General features: G+C 41.3%; 1 protein-coding gene across 2 annotated transcripts in view; it reads left to right on the forward strand.

The window, feature by feature from the left end:
- Nucleotides 1–13,735, forward strand: part of ATP8A2 (ATPase phospholipid transporting 8A2) — a 653,147-nt gene that overhangs the window by 226,182 nt on the left and 413,230 nt on the right. The gene's annotated exons all lie outside the window — the stretch shown is intronic.

Genomic DNA, 13,735 nt, shown 5'->3' on the forward strand with positions numbered 1-13,735 from the left:
TTTCTTTCTAGCACCGACCTTAGAATAAAGCTAATATTCAAGTGTTAAGCATTGTTTAAATTTATATAGTAAGGCCAGATTCAGGGGCTCATGTCTATAATCCCAGCATTTTCGGAGGTGGAGGCAGAAGGATCGCTTGAGCCCAGGAGTTCCAGACCAGCCTCAGCAACACAGCAAGACCCCATCTCTACAAAAAATGGAAAAGTGGGCCAGGCATGGTGGCATATGACTGTAGTCCCAGCTACTTGGGAGGCTGAGGCTGGAGAATTGATTGTGCCTGGGATGTGGATGCTGGGATGTGGATGCTGGGATGTGGATGCTGGGATGTGGATGCTGGGATGTGGGTGCTGGGATGTGGGTGCTGGGATGTGGGTGCTGGGATGTGGGTGCTGGGATGTGGGTGCTGGGATGTGGATGCTGGGATGTGGATGCTGCAGTGAGCTGCGATCACACCAGCTTGCTTTCCAACCTGGGTGACAGAGTGAGACTCTGTCTCGAAATAATAATAATACATTTATATAGTAATAGGATACATGTACCCTTAATTCTCTGATGTCCCAATGCCGCCACGTGAACCCACCCCATCACGGCATAAAGCCACTGAAGAGACAAGCAGTGGGAGCTGATGTGAGGGTCACCAGCAACCTGTGAAGTGGTATGATATGAAAATACGAGTTGAACAATGAGATTCCATTTGTCAGAACTTTTAACAAGGGCTTTGTTACTGGCAGGCACCCATAGCACCCTTCGAGGCAGTATATTTAATACTTATATGTAGCCAATGCCAGGGGCAGGTGGCACGGCTAATTACACTTTTAAAGGGAGGCAATAAAGTACAGAGGTTTCTATACTTGCAAATTGAGAAGGCCATAATTCCTACCATGAACACCAGGATACTCTCTACCCCTTCATGAGACCAAGGGCAGGAGGCAGGAGAGAGTCCATAGTTCTGTGTGTTTCCAAGGCACCATTGGCGAGGAGGCCACCCTCTGGTGTGGGTGCTTCAGAATTCATCTTGGTTCACCTCCTATCCTTGTTCATGTTGCTGCCTGCAGCAAGCCCAGAGTCCCAGCTCATACCTCATCTCCTGGAGTCTAATTCTCATATGCTCTGAGGAAACCTGTCCTCTACCCAAGTGTTTCAGTCTTCCCAGCACTCCCTCTCACACATGTCTTTGTTTTTCTCCATGGAACGTCTCATCATTGGAAATGCTACGTGTGTGTGCGTGTGTTAATTATTGTGAAATACATCTTTTAATTGTACAGTTCAGTGGCATTAAGTATATTCATATTGTGGTGTAACCATCACCACCATCCATCCACAGAACGCTTTTCATCTTCTCAAACTAAAATTCTGTGCCCCTTTAAACAACTACTCCCCATTCCCACACCTACCTACCTCCTCTCGCAGACATTCTACTTTGTGTCTCTGTGAATTTCACAAGTCTAAGTACCTCGTATAAGTTCAATCATATAGTATTTGTGATTTTTATGACTAGCTCATTTCATGTAGCATAATGTCTTCAAGGTTCATGCATGTTGTTACCATGGGTCAGAATTTCCCTCCTTTTAAGGCTGAATAATATTGCATGCCTATACCACATTTTGTTGATCCATTAATCCATCAGTGGACAGTTGAGGAGCTTTCAACAATTTTTTTTTTTTTTTTTGAGACGAAGTCTCGCTCTGTTGCCAGGCTGGAGTGCTGTGGTGCCATCTCAGTTCACTTGCAACCTCCGACTCCCTGGTTCAGGCAATTCTCCTGCCTCAGCCTCCTGAGTAGCTGGGATTACAGGCACGCACCATCATGCCCGGCTAATTTTTGTACTTTTAGTAGAGATGGAGTTTCACCATGTTGGCCAGGATGGTCTCAATCCAACTTTTGACTATTGTGAATAGTGCTGCTATAAATGTGGATATACAAATGTCTTTTTGAGATCCTGCTTCTAATTTTGGGGGACATACACTCAGAAGTGGAATTGCTGGATCATATGGGAATTTTACATTTCGCTTTTTGAGGAACTGCCATACTGTCAGCAGCTGCATCATTTTATATGGTTTGTGATTTTTCCACATTCTTGCAAACACTTTGGGTTTTTAATAGTAGCCACCCTAATGGGTTTGAGAGTAGTATCTCATTGGAGTTTTGATTTGCATTTCCCTAATTAGTGACAATGGACATCTTTACCTGTGCCTTTTGGTCATTTGTATATCTTCTATGGTGAAATGTCTATTCAATCCTTTGCCCATTTTTTAATCAGGTTTTATTTTTGGTGTTATGAAATAACTTACATTTTTTTCTACCTCTCTTTAGTCCCTTAGACTGTAAGGTCATGGTTGAAAACCTGATTTAAAAAAAAAAGGCCGGGCATCTCCACCTTCAAGACCTTGCTTTGTAAATATTATGCACTCAGTAAATGTTGGAGTGAATGAACGAGCTTAAGATAATTTTCTAGTCATCCATAAGAACTTCTATTTAAAAGTCATGCTGATGAGATAGTGGCTACAGTAGCAATGAGGGGCTGAGCACACGTTGATGTGACTAAGAAATAGAAAATGAGTAAGCCAAGACAGCGCATCGGTGGACGGGAGAATAGAGTGCTCCTGCAGGAAGACTCCCAGAACCCCTGGATGTGTGCACGTGCCTTATGAACACAGCCACGGTGTCTGTACTTGAGGCTTCCTTTTTTTCTGATGATTTTCTGGTTCAAAGGTATTTATAATCTCGAAAAAAGCTTCCTTTTTCTGGAGGTAACTCAGAAATGAGCCTCTGTTTTCCCCTTATAACAGACGTTCTCTGGACTCCAAGAGACGGACTCTCCATACACATTGAGACTTCTGGTTTACCTAGACCAAAGAGTGGTTTGTGATGCCAAACTAAGAAGGTTGTGTATGGGTGTGTAGCAGACTTGCCTTAGTTTAACCTCCTAAGAATGATTCTTCCTTAACCAATTTTGAACTTCATCTTTTAGTATAATGACTGTAATGTATTCAGTATCTACTGAGCAGAGGTGCACTTTCTATATACTGTTTTTGTTCATCATTCAAAAGGGCACTTCATATTTCTGACTAGCGTCTACTGAGGAAGATTTTCCTCCTTCCTTGCTTTCTCCTCCCTCTCATGCTTTAGTTGGGTTAAACCCATTCCTATTCTCATTAAAGTTGTATTTGGTGGTGGTGAGGGATGCAAGCAGGATTCTAGGGCAATAAATTATACAATAGAGCTTTGGAACTCCCAGGTTGAGTTTTTAAGTCTCAGGGCTCCAATGATGATGTAGACGAGACAGGGACACAGAAAAAGGCCCAACAGAAGCATTTGGCCTGGCTTCTCTTTATTTCATCTCTCATATAAGTGTGAGGGGAAAAGGGGCTAACCTCAAACCTCCAGACCTGGCCCCCATCACTTTCACCAGACCAGTAAGTATGGCCGGGTTCGGACTCCAGATACTGTAAACAATTAGGATTTATCTCTGTGTTTTGAGTTTTTCATATGCTGCTAAAATAACATCTAAGCTCCATAATATAGATGAGATCAGTGGTCTTTGAACAAGGCAGAGTGATGGTGGTCACCCCAGGGGGACACTAGATGATATATTAAAATGCAGGAAAAAAGTTGTGATTTCCTATTTTTTCCGTTAAAAAGTATTGAGAGATTAGCTTTACTGATAATACATAAGGATTGCCACTGGCATCCCCAATTTTTTTTCCTGGCGCACTGACCAGAAATCAGTCTGAGAGGAATGGGTAGGAGGGGGGAGGCATGGCATTTTAAGTGAGAAAGGTTGATACTGGAACTCCCACTCTTTTGTTTGCTTTTAGCCAATTGTGAAATATTGCCATTCATGTGTACTAGTTAAATGGACTTGTGGACTAGAGTTAGTTTTCATTAAAATGACTCTCACAGATGCTGACTTAATAGAATTCCTGTTTTTTTTAAAAAACAGTGAATTGAGGATAACATTGTAAGCAGAAGCTGCAATGATTTGGCTTTGCTCAATGTGTGTGCCAGTTCCAGCTTTTCTCAGCTACTTGATAGTTAAAACAGTGATCTGATCTGACAGATTAAGCAAATTTCAAAATTATTCACAAGATTATTATCATGAACCATGAACTTTTGTCCTAAGTGTACATGGTATCTTGAAATATTAGGTGTGGTAACATGAAATTGTAGGAATTAATGAGATTTTAAAAACTAAGAATCTTGAGTAAGAGAATAAAAATCTACAATTTTACCAGCAATTTATTTTTTGAAGAATGCAGTAATCTAATCATTTACTCTAAAATTTCACAAAATCTCCTGCAAATTAGTGAATGATAAATGTTTCTGATATTTGTTAGTAAAGGACAAAAAGTGCTGAGCCCCTTGGAGAGCATTTGGTTTTCCTGCTGCAATAATATAGAGAACACAGTGCAGCAATAATTAAATTGGATATAGGCGGAAGACCTATACAAAACCTTGCCAGAGTTTCTGTGTGTTTGTGTGTGTGTATATGTATTTTTAAAAATTTTTTATTTCTATAGGTTATTGGAGAACAGGTAGTATTTGGTTACATAAGTTCTTTAGTGGTGATTTGTGAGATTTTGGTGCACCCATCACCTGAGCAGTGTACACTGCACACAATTTGTTGTCTTTTATCCATCACCCCCTTCCCACCCTTTCCCACAAGTCCCCAAAGTCCATTGTGTCATTCTTATGCCTTTACATCCTCATAGCTTAGCTCCCACTTTTGAGTGAGCGCATACGATGTTTGGTTTTCTGTTCCTGAGTTACCTCTCTTGGAATAATAGTCTCCAATCTCATCCAGGTCACTGTGGGAATGTAAACTAGTAAACCACTATGGAAAACAGTGTGGAGGGTCCTTAAAGAACTAAAAGTAAAACTACCATTTGATCCAGGAATCCCAGTACTGGGTATCTACCCAGAGGAAAAGAAGTCGTTATACAAAAAATGCACACACCTGTTTATAGCAGCACAATTCACAGTTGCAAAACCATGGAACCAACACAAATGCCCATCAGATGAGTAAAGAAACTGTGATATATATATACACACACACATAGATACACACACACATATATACACACATATATACATATATATATGTATGTATATCTCAGCCGTGAAAATGAATGAATTAATGGCACTTGCCAGGGTTTCTAAGAAACGAGCAATTGAACAAATTGTGAAACATAAGAGATTTACTACATATTTGGATAAAAGTGTAGTTTCTAATGTGTTTCAGCTTATGGAATAAAACCAAAGGTTATTGTTGAGAAGCCATCAAATGAAAGATGTACTGGCAAAGATGTGTTTGCTCAGAGTAAGCATTCATTCTTTAACACAAAAGGATGTACAGTCACTGGTGGAATGGCTACTGAGCGATGAAAATGGAATCAGATAAAATTCATTAATGACGCCTGTGGCAGAGACTACATTTTCCCACATCCCTGTGGATGGGTGTGGCCATGAGATTAAATTATCACTGGGGGAATGTGAGCAGAAGTGAGGTGCGACCCTTATGCATTACCCATCGAGAAGGAAATCTCTTGCCCTGGTTCCTCAGCTCTTCCCATTTTGCTGGCTGAAAATGGTATAAGGCTGGAGCTACTTTGGGGGCTATTTATTGGCAAAATCAGAGTTGCTTCCCTAGATTGGGCCCCTGGATGACTTCGGGAAATAGGATCTGCAGATTCCCTCTGGAATATTTTTGAGAAAAGGTTATATAGTTTGAACTCTTGCGTGGGGTAGTCTCTTTGTTTATCCTCACCCTACTAATCGACAGAACATAATATTAAAAGCAGGGTCAATACATGCTCCCCCAGCATGACACAGTGCAGGGCTGTCCTCAGAAAGGAGGAAGGTCTGATGCTGTTGGCCAAGGAGAGAGAATGGGATTTTGAAGGTCAAGGGATTTGGATTCATTCAAACCAATACGTATGTCCTCATTCAGATTCTTAAGGTCCCACTCTTTCCCATCACTGCCCTCACTTTCATGGAAGAAACCTGGTTAGTCTATGACTACAACATTCATTGAATTCTACAACCCACAGAATTAACTTTTTAGGCTGCGTATGTCGGGCTGCTACGAGAGAAGAGGTTCTCTTAGTCTGTCATAGGGACTGTCTTGTCTTCTGACTTTGTCTTGGCCTCTGATTTTGCAATTTTCGTTCTTTAAGCTTCCCAGTGCAGTGAGAGATGGCTGACCTATCCTTAATCTTGTATTCTTTCTGCCCTAATGGTATATTTCAATAGCTGCTTGATCTGCCACAGACTTGGCTTTAATAGGCAGTTGTTACAAATTGGTCACAGGTAGTGATTTTAAATCAGCTCTATTGAGATATAGTTTACATACACACAATTAAATGTACCCATTTTAAGTGTACATGGTGATATGTTTTGACAAATGTGTATATGCATGTAATCACCACTCCATTTAAAATATTGAACATTTACAGGATCTCAGAAAGTTCCAACCCTCCATTTCCCCAGGCAACCATGGACCTTCTTTCTAACACAATGGATTAATTGTGCTGGCTTAGAATTTCATAGGAAGACTTTTTGTCTGGCTTCAACACAATTATTTTGATATTCATCCATGTTGCTGTGTGTATCATCCGTTCATTCCTTTGCTTGCTGGGTATTTCATTTTATGGATATTTCACAATTTGTTCATTCACCTGTTACAGGACATTTTCATTATTTCCAGTTTGAGGTTATTATGAATAAAGCTGCTGTGAGGCGTTTTTTTCTGTATAAGTTTTAGTGAACATCTGTTTTTGTTTCTCCTGGGTATACCTAGGAGTAACATTCTTAGAGGGAAGATGTATGTTTAGCTTTATAAGAAATTGCCACACAATTTCCATTTTACACTCCCGCTAGTATTACCTGCGAGTTCTCATTTTTGCATATCTTCACCACTATTTGGTATTGTCAGTCATTTTAATTTTAGCCGTTCTAGTGGATATGTGTTACTGATAATATCTCATTGTGACTTTAAGTTACATTTTCCTGATGACTAATCCTGCTGATTTTCTTGTGCTTATTGGGCATTTAAAAAACTTCCTTTGTTGAAGTCTCTGTCAAACTTTTGCCCATTTTAAAAAACATGTTTTATGCTTTTTACAATTACTGAATTCTAACAGTTTTCTAAATATGTAATTTGGATATAAACCCTATTTCATAGATGTCTGTTGCAAATATTTTTTTTTTTCCCAATCTTTGTCTTGCCTAATCATTTTCTTACCAGTGTTAGGGAAAATACACCCTAGGGTGGCCTCCAATAATTCCTGCCTCCTGCTGTCTACACCTTTGCCTAGTTCCCTCCCCTTGAGTGTGTGTGGAACCTGTGACTTAATTTTAACAAGTAAAATATGGCAAAGGTAATGGAATGTCACTCCCTTGCATGATATAAGAGTTTATCTTAGCAGACTGGAGTGAGAGACTTGTCTCCATTGATGGCTTTAATAAGGAAGTTGCTATGTTGTGAGAAGGCCTGTTGGGAGGGTCATGTGGCAAGAAATTGCAGACAGCCTCTACGAGCCGAGAGTGGCCAAGTCTACAGCCAGCAGGAAAATGGAGACCTTAGTCCGACAGTCACAAAGAGATGAATCCTGCCAACAACCTGAGGAAGGCTGGAAACAGGTACTTCTCCAGTCAGGCCTTCAAGTGAGACCCCAGCTTAGCCAACACCTTGATTACAGCCTCATGAGGTCCTGAGCAGCAGATTTAGCTAGGCTGTGCATGGATTTCTTATGAGAAACTGAGATGATAAATGTGTGTGGTATTCTACATTGCTAAATTTCTGTTAATATGTTTTATAACAATAGAAAAGTAGTATAAACACCTGTTGAAGAGCGAGAAGTTTTTTTTTGTTGTTGTTGTTGCTGTTGCTGTTGAAGTCCAAATTTCTTTCTCGTTTTCTTTTTCTTTTGCTATGATTAGTTTGGTGCTCTCTGAGAAATATGTACTTACTCTAGGACTGGGAAGAGTGCCTCCTGTGTTTTCTTCCAGGAGTTTTATAGTTTTAGCTTGTGAGTTTAAGTCTGGGATCCATTCTTGTGCATGGTATGAGGTGAGGATTGAGGTCCAGTTTATATCCCATATAGTTATCTAGTGTTTACAGCATCATTTGTGAAAAATGCTATTTCCTCATTGAAATACCTGTGCTTTTGTTAGAAACTGATTGAGCATATATGTGACTCTTTTCCTTGACCCTCTAATTTATTCCATTTGTGTATGTATCCCTCTTAGTGCCCAATTCTATATTGTCTTCAATATGAAAACTTTATAACGAGTCTTGAGATCGTCCAACTTGATTTTTTTAAAAGACTGTTTTGGTCATTTCAGGACCTTTGCATTTCTGTATACATTTTAGAATCAGGCTGTAAATTCCTCCAGGAAGCCTGTTGGGATTTTTATGGAGATTTCCCCCAAATTTATGTATGGATTTCATGCAATTTGACACTTTAAATGGGATTAATATTTGCATTCTATGAACGTGGGATATCTCTCATTTACTTAGGTCTTTTAAAATTACTCTCAGCAGTATTTTGTAGTTTTCACTGTACAGGACTTGTGCATGTCAAATTTGCTTTTTCTGGTTGTAACGGTTCCTTTTGATTCTTCCATTTCTCTTTATATTTATACATTCCTTTTAATCCTTCAATATTGTTAAGATACCTCATTTAAATTCTTCCTCTGCTAATTCCACTACTTTGTCATTTATGGGTCTGCTTCTATTTGCTAACTTCTTCTGTTTGTTATATGTCACATTTTTCTGTTATTTTGCCTGTCTAGTAATCTTTTTTTGTATGACGGTTATCGTTAATATTTTGTGATCCAGTGTCTAGATTGTTTTCTTTTAAAGAGTATTGTGTTTTGGCAGGCAGTTACTTGTGAGTTTATAGTAGCCTTTACTCTAGAACTACTACAGCTTTCCTGCCAAGTTACAACTCGTTGGTGCTGCTGCCTGAGACCCTAGGTGTTCACTACGGTTTTTCTACCGTGCATGGCTGGAACTTAAGTATCTGCCAATCGTGCGTGAGCCCTGGGAATTTTTTTTTTTTAAACAGCACTGATAGTTGTTCTTTTTTCATATATATATGAAAAACTATATGTATCTGTTTTAGGGTTTTCTTTTCCCCAAATCTCATGTCATGTCCCCATACACGTGCATAAATTCCTGTTTGCTTGAAGACCCAAGGGGACTCTTACAGATGCTTGAGCTCTTTCTCTGTGCGGTTCCTTCTCTCCCTTATGCACTTCTCTCCCTAGCCACCCGGCATTCTCTAGCATTCTCTGTCTCCTCATAGCAGTGAGAACATCATCCTCTGGGTTCCTCTTCCCTGAATCACAGTTTGGAAAGTACCTCTGGTCAGAAAGCTTCAGCTGCCATTGGCTCACCTCATGAACTTCTGTTCTCCTGAGGATTGTCCTCCTGTGTTGCCTATTATTCGGTGTCTGAAAACAGTGTGTTTCATACACTGTCTCCCAGTTTTCTGGCTGCTTATAAGTCTCTTATACTAGTTACCTTATCACGCCTAGAGGCAAAATGTGAGTAATCACTCTGCCTCTGTCTTTGATAAATATTAATTTCCAGTTTAAAGACCTGTATCACTTGGATTTTTCTTTTGTAATAATTTGCTGCTCCTAGAGTGTGGCCAGTTATCTCTGATTTTGAGAACTCCAGGGAAACTTAGCTGGATCAGGAGAGAAGAATACCAGAATAGTGCATCTGTTTCAGCTCTGGATTCCAGGGAAGAGGCAGGACGATGACTGCAATGGCAAAGGAAGCAGGTCATACATGATCATTTCAGTAGCTATTTCGGTCCTACTTGCCATGGACAGCTAATATCTTTTTTTCCACTGATGATTAGGTCATCAGTACCTTCAAACCCAAGCAAAAGAAATAATTAATGCCAGTTTTTCATCTTTGGAATATTTCTTAGAACCACTTCTGCTACCAACTATAGGAACAGTTGGAGTTCCATGCAGGAAATGGTGACCGTCAAGTTCTGCTCAGGAGATTAAAAACCACATCTGGTATCTGAACAGAGTGGTTTCAATGTTAAGAATTGTTAAGTATAGAGTTTGCTAACTAGGTAACTAAGAGTGCAGAAAGAAAACTCTAGGGCAGGGATTGTCAAAGTACAACCCTCAGGAGAAATCTGATCCTACATCTCTTCCTGCAAATAAAGTTTCATTGAACACAGACATCCCCAAGGCTAGGTCGAAGAAGTGATTGTCAAGGGAATTGCGAGCAGACAAGAGGCAAACAAGAAGGAGCACGTTTCTTTCTTGTCTCCAGACCTGGAGTCTCTCGTTCCCTCTCTGTCCCTCTCCTGCTGGCGGGGCCTAGAGCCACCTGCGAGTAAGGAGTACGGTTGATAGAGTTCCCGCTCCAGTAGCACAGACTGAGCACAGAAGGGAGGCTGGACACTGAGAGATGTTAACAGCTGGCACAGAAACTAATTTCAAGTGTAAAGACTTAAAACGGGAAATTAGGTGCTTGTGAAATTGTTGGGAAAGTGGAAGGAGAAGAAGTCAGCGAGCCCTAGAGAGGCTTCAGGTCCATGCCCCTGCAGCTTGGTTCCCGGAGTCAGAGCCCTATTGCTGCTACCCAGGAGACCTCAGGGAGCCACCGCCGACGTCCCGGCATCCTCACACCTGTGAAGTCAGGTTGAGATGGTAGAATGTGGTCTCTTCATGCTCTGTCTCCTCTCTGTCTTCCCAATCTTAAGCAAATGCATCTTGTTGATAGAATTCATGCAGCATCTTGGTAATAAAGGAGTCTAAGAAATATGGCTTTACCTTCCAGTCCCTGTAATACAGGGAAGAACATGGAACAAGACAGAAATAAATACTGAAGCCAGCAAATAATATCTAGCACCAGCTCCCCTGTAGGCAGGAAGTAGGCATCAGGAGGACATGGGATACTACAAGATCATGTGGATGGGGTCAATTCCATAAAAGTCAGACCTTTAACATTCAATCGATCCTTTACAGTACTTTGCAGTGACAGGTAGAGTGACCATGAACGTCTCATGGACCACACAGAAGTTGACTGTTTTGTTTCTGTTGTTATTCTCATGACAAAGAACAGTTGTCCAGGTTAAAGGTGATGAAGGATGGCATAAGGGTCAAGAGAACATCTGGGGCACTGACAGGGCGAAACTCCTGCTCTCTGTACTAAGAAAAGTCTTTGCCTCATGGTAAATGTTCATAGTAAGTCATAGTTAACTAGTTTCAACATTTCTTTTACAAAAGTCCAGTTTTCCAATTTGATCTTTTCTCTGATGACAGGTGGCTCGTGGTAAGCTATCTACACATGTATAATTGGCACAGGCATAATGTCATCATTTGTTGCTTTAAGATGAGTATGATGTTTTCATGTGGGATATGATGAAGGCTTTTTTGGGTTTAGAGAGACCACTTTGGAAAGATATGTTTAGAAATACTTAAATTGTTGGTTTTGTTTTGTTTTGTTGTTTGTGTTGTGTTTTGAGATGGAGTCTCATTCTGTCACCCATGCTGGTGCCATCTCAGCTCACTACAGCCTCCGCCTCCCGGGTTTCTGTGATTCTCCTGCCTCAGCCTCTCAAGCAGGTGGAACTACAGGTGCGCTACAGGCGCGCGCCACCAGGCCCGGCTATTTTTTGTATTTTTAGTAGAGACAGGGTTTCACCATGTTGGCCAGGCTGGTCTCGAACTGAGCTCAAGTGATCCACTCACCTCAGCCTCCCAAAGTGCTAGGATTACAGGCGTGAGCCACTGCGCCCGGCCAGAAATGCTTGTATTGTTAACGTGATTTTTATTACACAAAATGTGGGTCACATATTTTAACCAGAGTACTAAGCAGCCTCTCCAGTAAAAAGAGCTCATGGTCTGTTGAGTGCTGTTTCATGAGTGCCTAGAACTTCATATAAATTATCTCTCTTAATGCCCTTAGCAACTCTGTAAGGTCATGAAATATTCTTTTTTTCAAGGTTATTGCTAAAATTTTTGATAGAAAATTTCTATTTTTTTTCCTAACATCTGCTAAAAAATTCCTGCTACTATTGCCTACTGGGTAAGATCACTTTGTAATTAAACTTGCTTATCAACATTTTTTGTGTGTGTGAAGGTGGTAAGACTGTGGTATACTAGAAATATTGCTTGAACAATTTTTTTCTAATTTATTTTTAGGCATGTTCAATTAATAATTCTTTTAATCCTTTGAAGGCGCTTGCATTTAAAGGTCAGAGACTATTATAAAACATGTTTTCCTGGGGTTCTGTAGTGAGTGTTATTGCGGAATGTCAGCAGGATGAGGAAACGGCTGGTGGGGAGGGAGAAGCTGCTGTGTTGTGCCAGGTGGTTAAGGAAATGCTCTCTAATGAGATGACTTTGGAGCCGACTTGGAGGGAGCCATGGGACTGTCTGGATGGGAGATGGCACCTCCCACTTTGCCTGGAGCAGTCTGTTTGCACCTGTTTTCCTGGCATAGATTTAAGACTCCCCCTTTTTACTCCCCAAAGTGCCTTGATTTGGAGGGTAAAATTATGTAATCACCCTGTATCTGGAGGAATTGTGCTTCAGGCAGATGGTCTAGCAAATGCAGAGGCAAAGGCCGATGCTCCCCACTGCATTTGAGCAGCGTGTGACTGGAGGGGAGAGTGAAAGGGAGCCAGAGACACAGCGTGGACTCAGCCTGTAGCCGTGTAGAGCATCGTTAGGACATTCTGAGTGAAATGGGTGTCACTGGTGGAATCTAAGAAGAGTGACATGATCTGATTTACTTTTTAAAAGGGTGTCTGGGCCGGGCACAGTGGCTTATACCTGTAATCCCAGCACTTTGGGAGGCAGAGGCAGGCAGATCACGAGGTCAGGATTTCAAGACCAGCCTGGCCAATATGGTGAAGCCCTGTCTCAACTAAAAATACAAAAATATTAGCCAGGCATGGGGGTGCGAGCCTGTAGTCCTAGCTACTTGGGAGACTGAGGCAAAAGAATCGCTTGAACATGGGAGGTGAAGGTTGCAGTGAGCCGAGATCGCACCACTGCACTCCAGTCAGGGCAACAGAGCGAGACTCCATCTCAAAATAATAAAATTTAAAAAGGGTATCTGCTTTTCTTTGTGTCTCTGTGTATTTGACTCCTCCAGGTCCCTCATGTAATAGATTTGCTGCCCTTTGACTTAGTAATTAATACTCTACCATTGAAAGGAGTCTTGGCCAGGCACGGTGGCTCATGCCTGTAATCCCAGCAGTTTGGGAGGTCAGAGTGGGGGGGGTCGCTTGAGCCCAGGAGTTCAAGACCAGCTTGGGAACGTGGTGAAACCCCATATCTACAAAAAAAAAATACAAAAAAATTTTAGCCAGGTGTGATGGTGCATGCCTGTAGTCTCAGCTACTTGGGAGGCTGAGGTGGGAGGATGGCTTGAGCCCAGGTGGCAGAGGCTGCAGTAAGTCCAACCTGGGTGACAAAATGAGACCCTGTCTCAAAAAAAAAATAAATAAATAAATAAAAAGGGTATCTGGCTGCTGGAGTAAGCAGAGACTAAAGCTGAAGGGAGGCAAAGGCATGGAGGCAGGAGCCCCCCTAGTAGCTGGAGGTGCTGATCCAGGCAGAAGATGATGGGAGTGTTGGAGTGGAGGTTGCAGTATTGGTGATGGGAGGTGGTGAGATTCTGGGCGTATAGTATTTTGATAGCAAAGCTGACAGGATTTGCTGATGTATTGAATGTGGGATAGAAGAA

This window comes from Macaca thibetana, chromosome 17 (assembly GCF_024542745.1).
Source record: "Macaca thibetana thibetana isolate TM-01 chromosome 17, ASM2454274v1, whole genome shotgun sequence".
NCBI lineage: Eukaryota > Metazoa > Chordata > Mammalia > Primates > Cercopithecidae > Macaca > Macaca thibetana.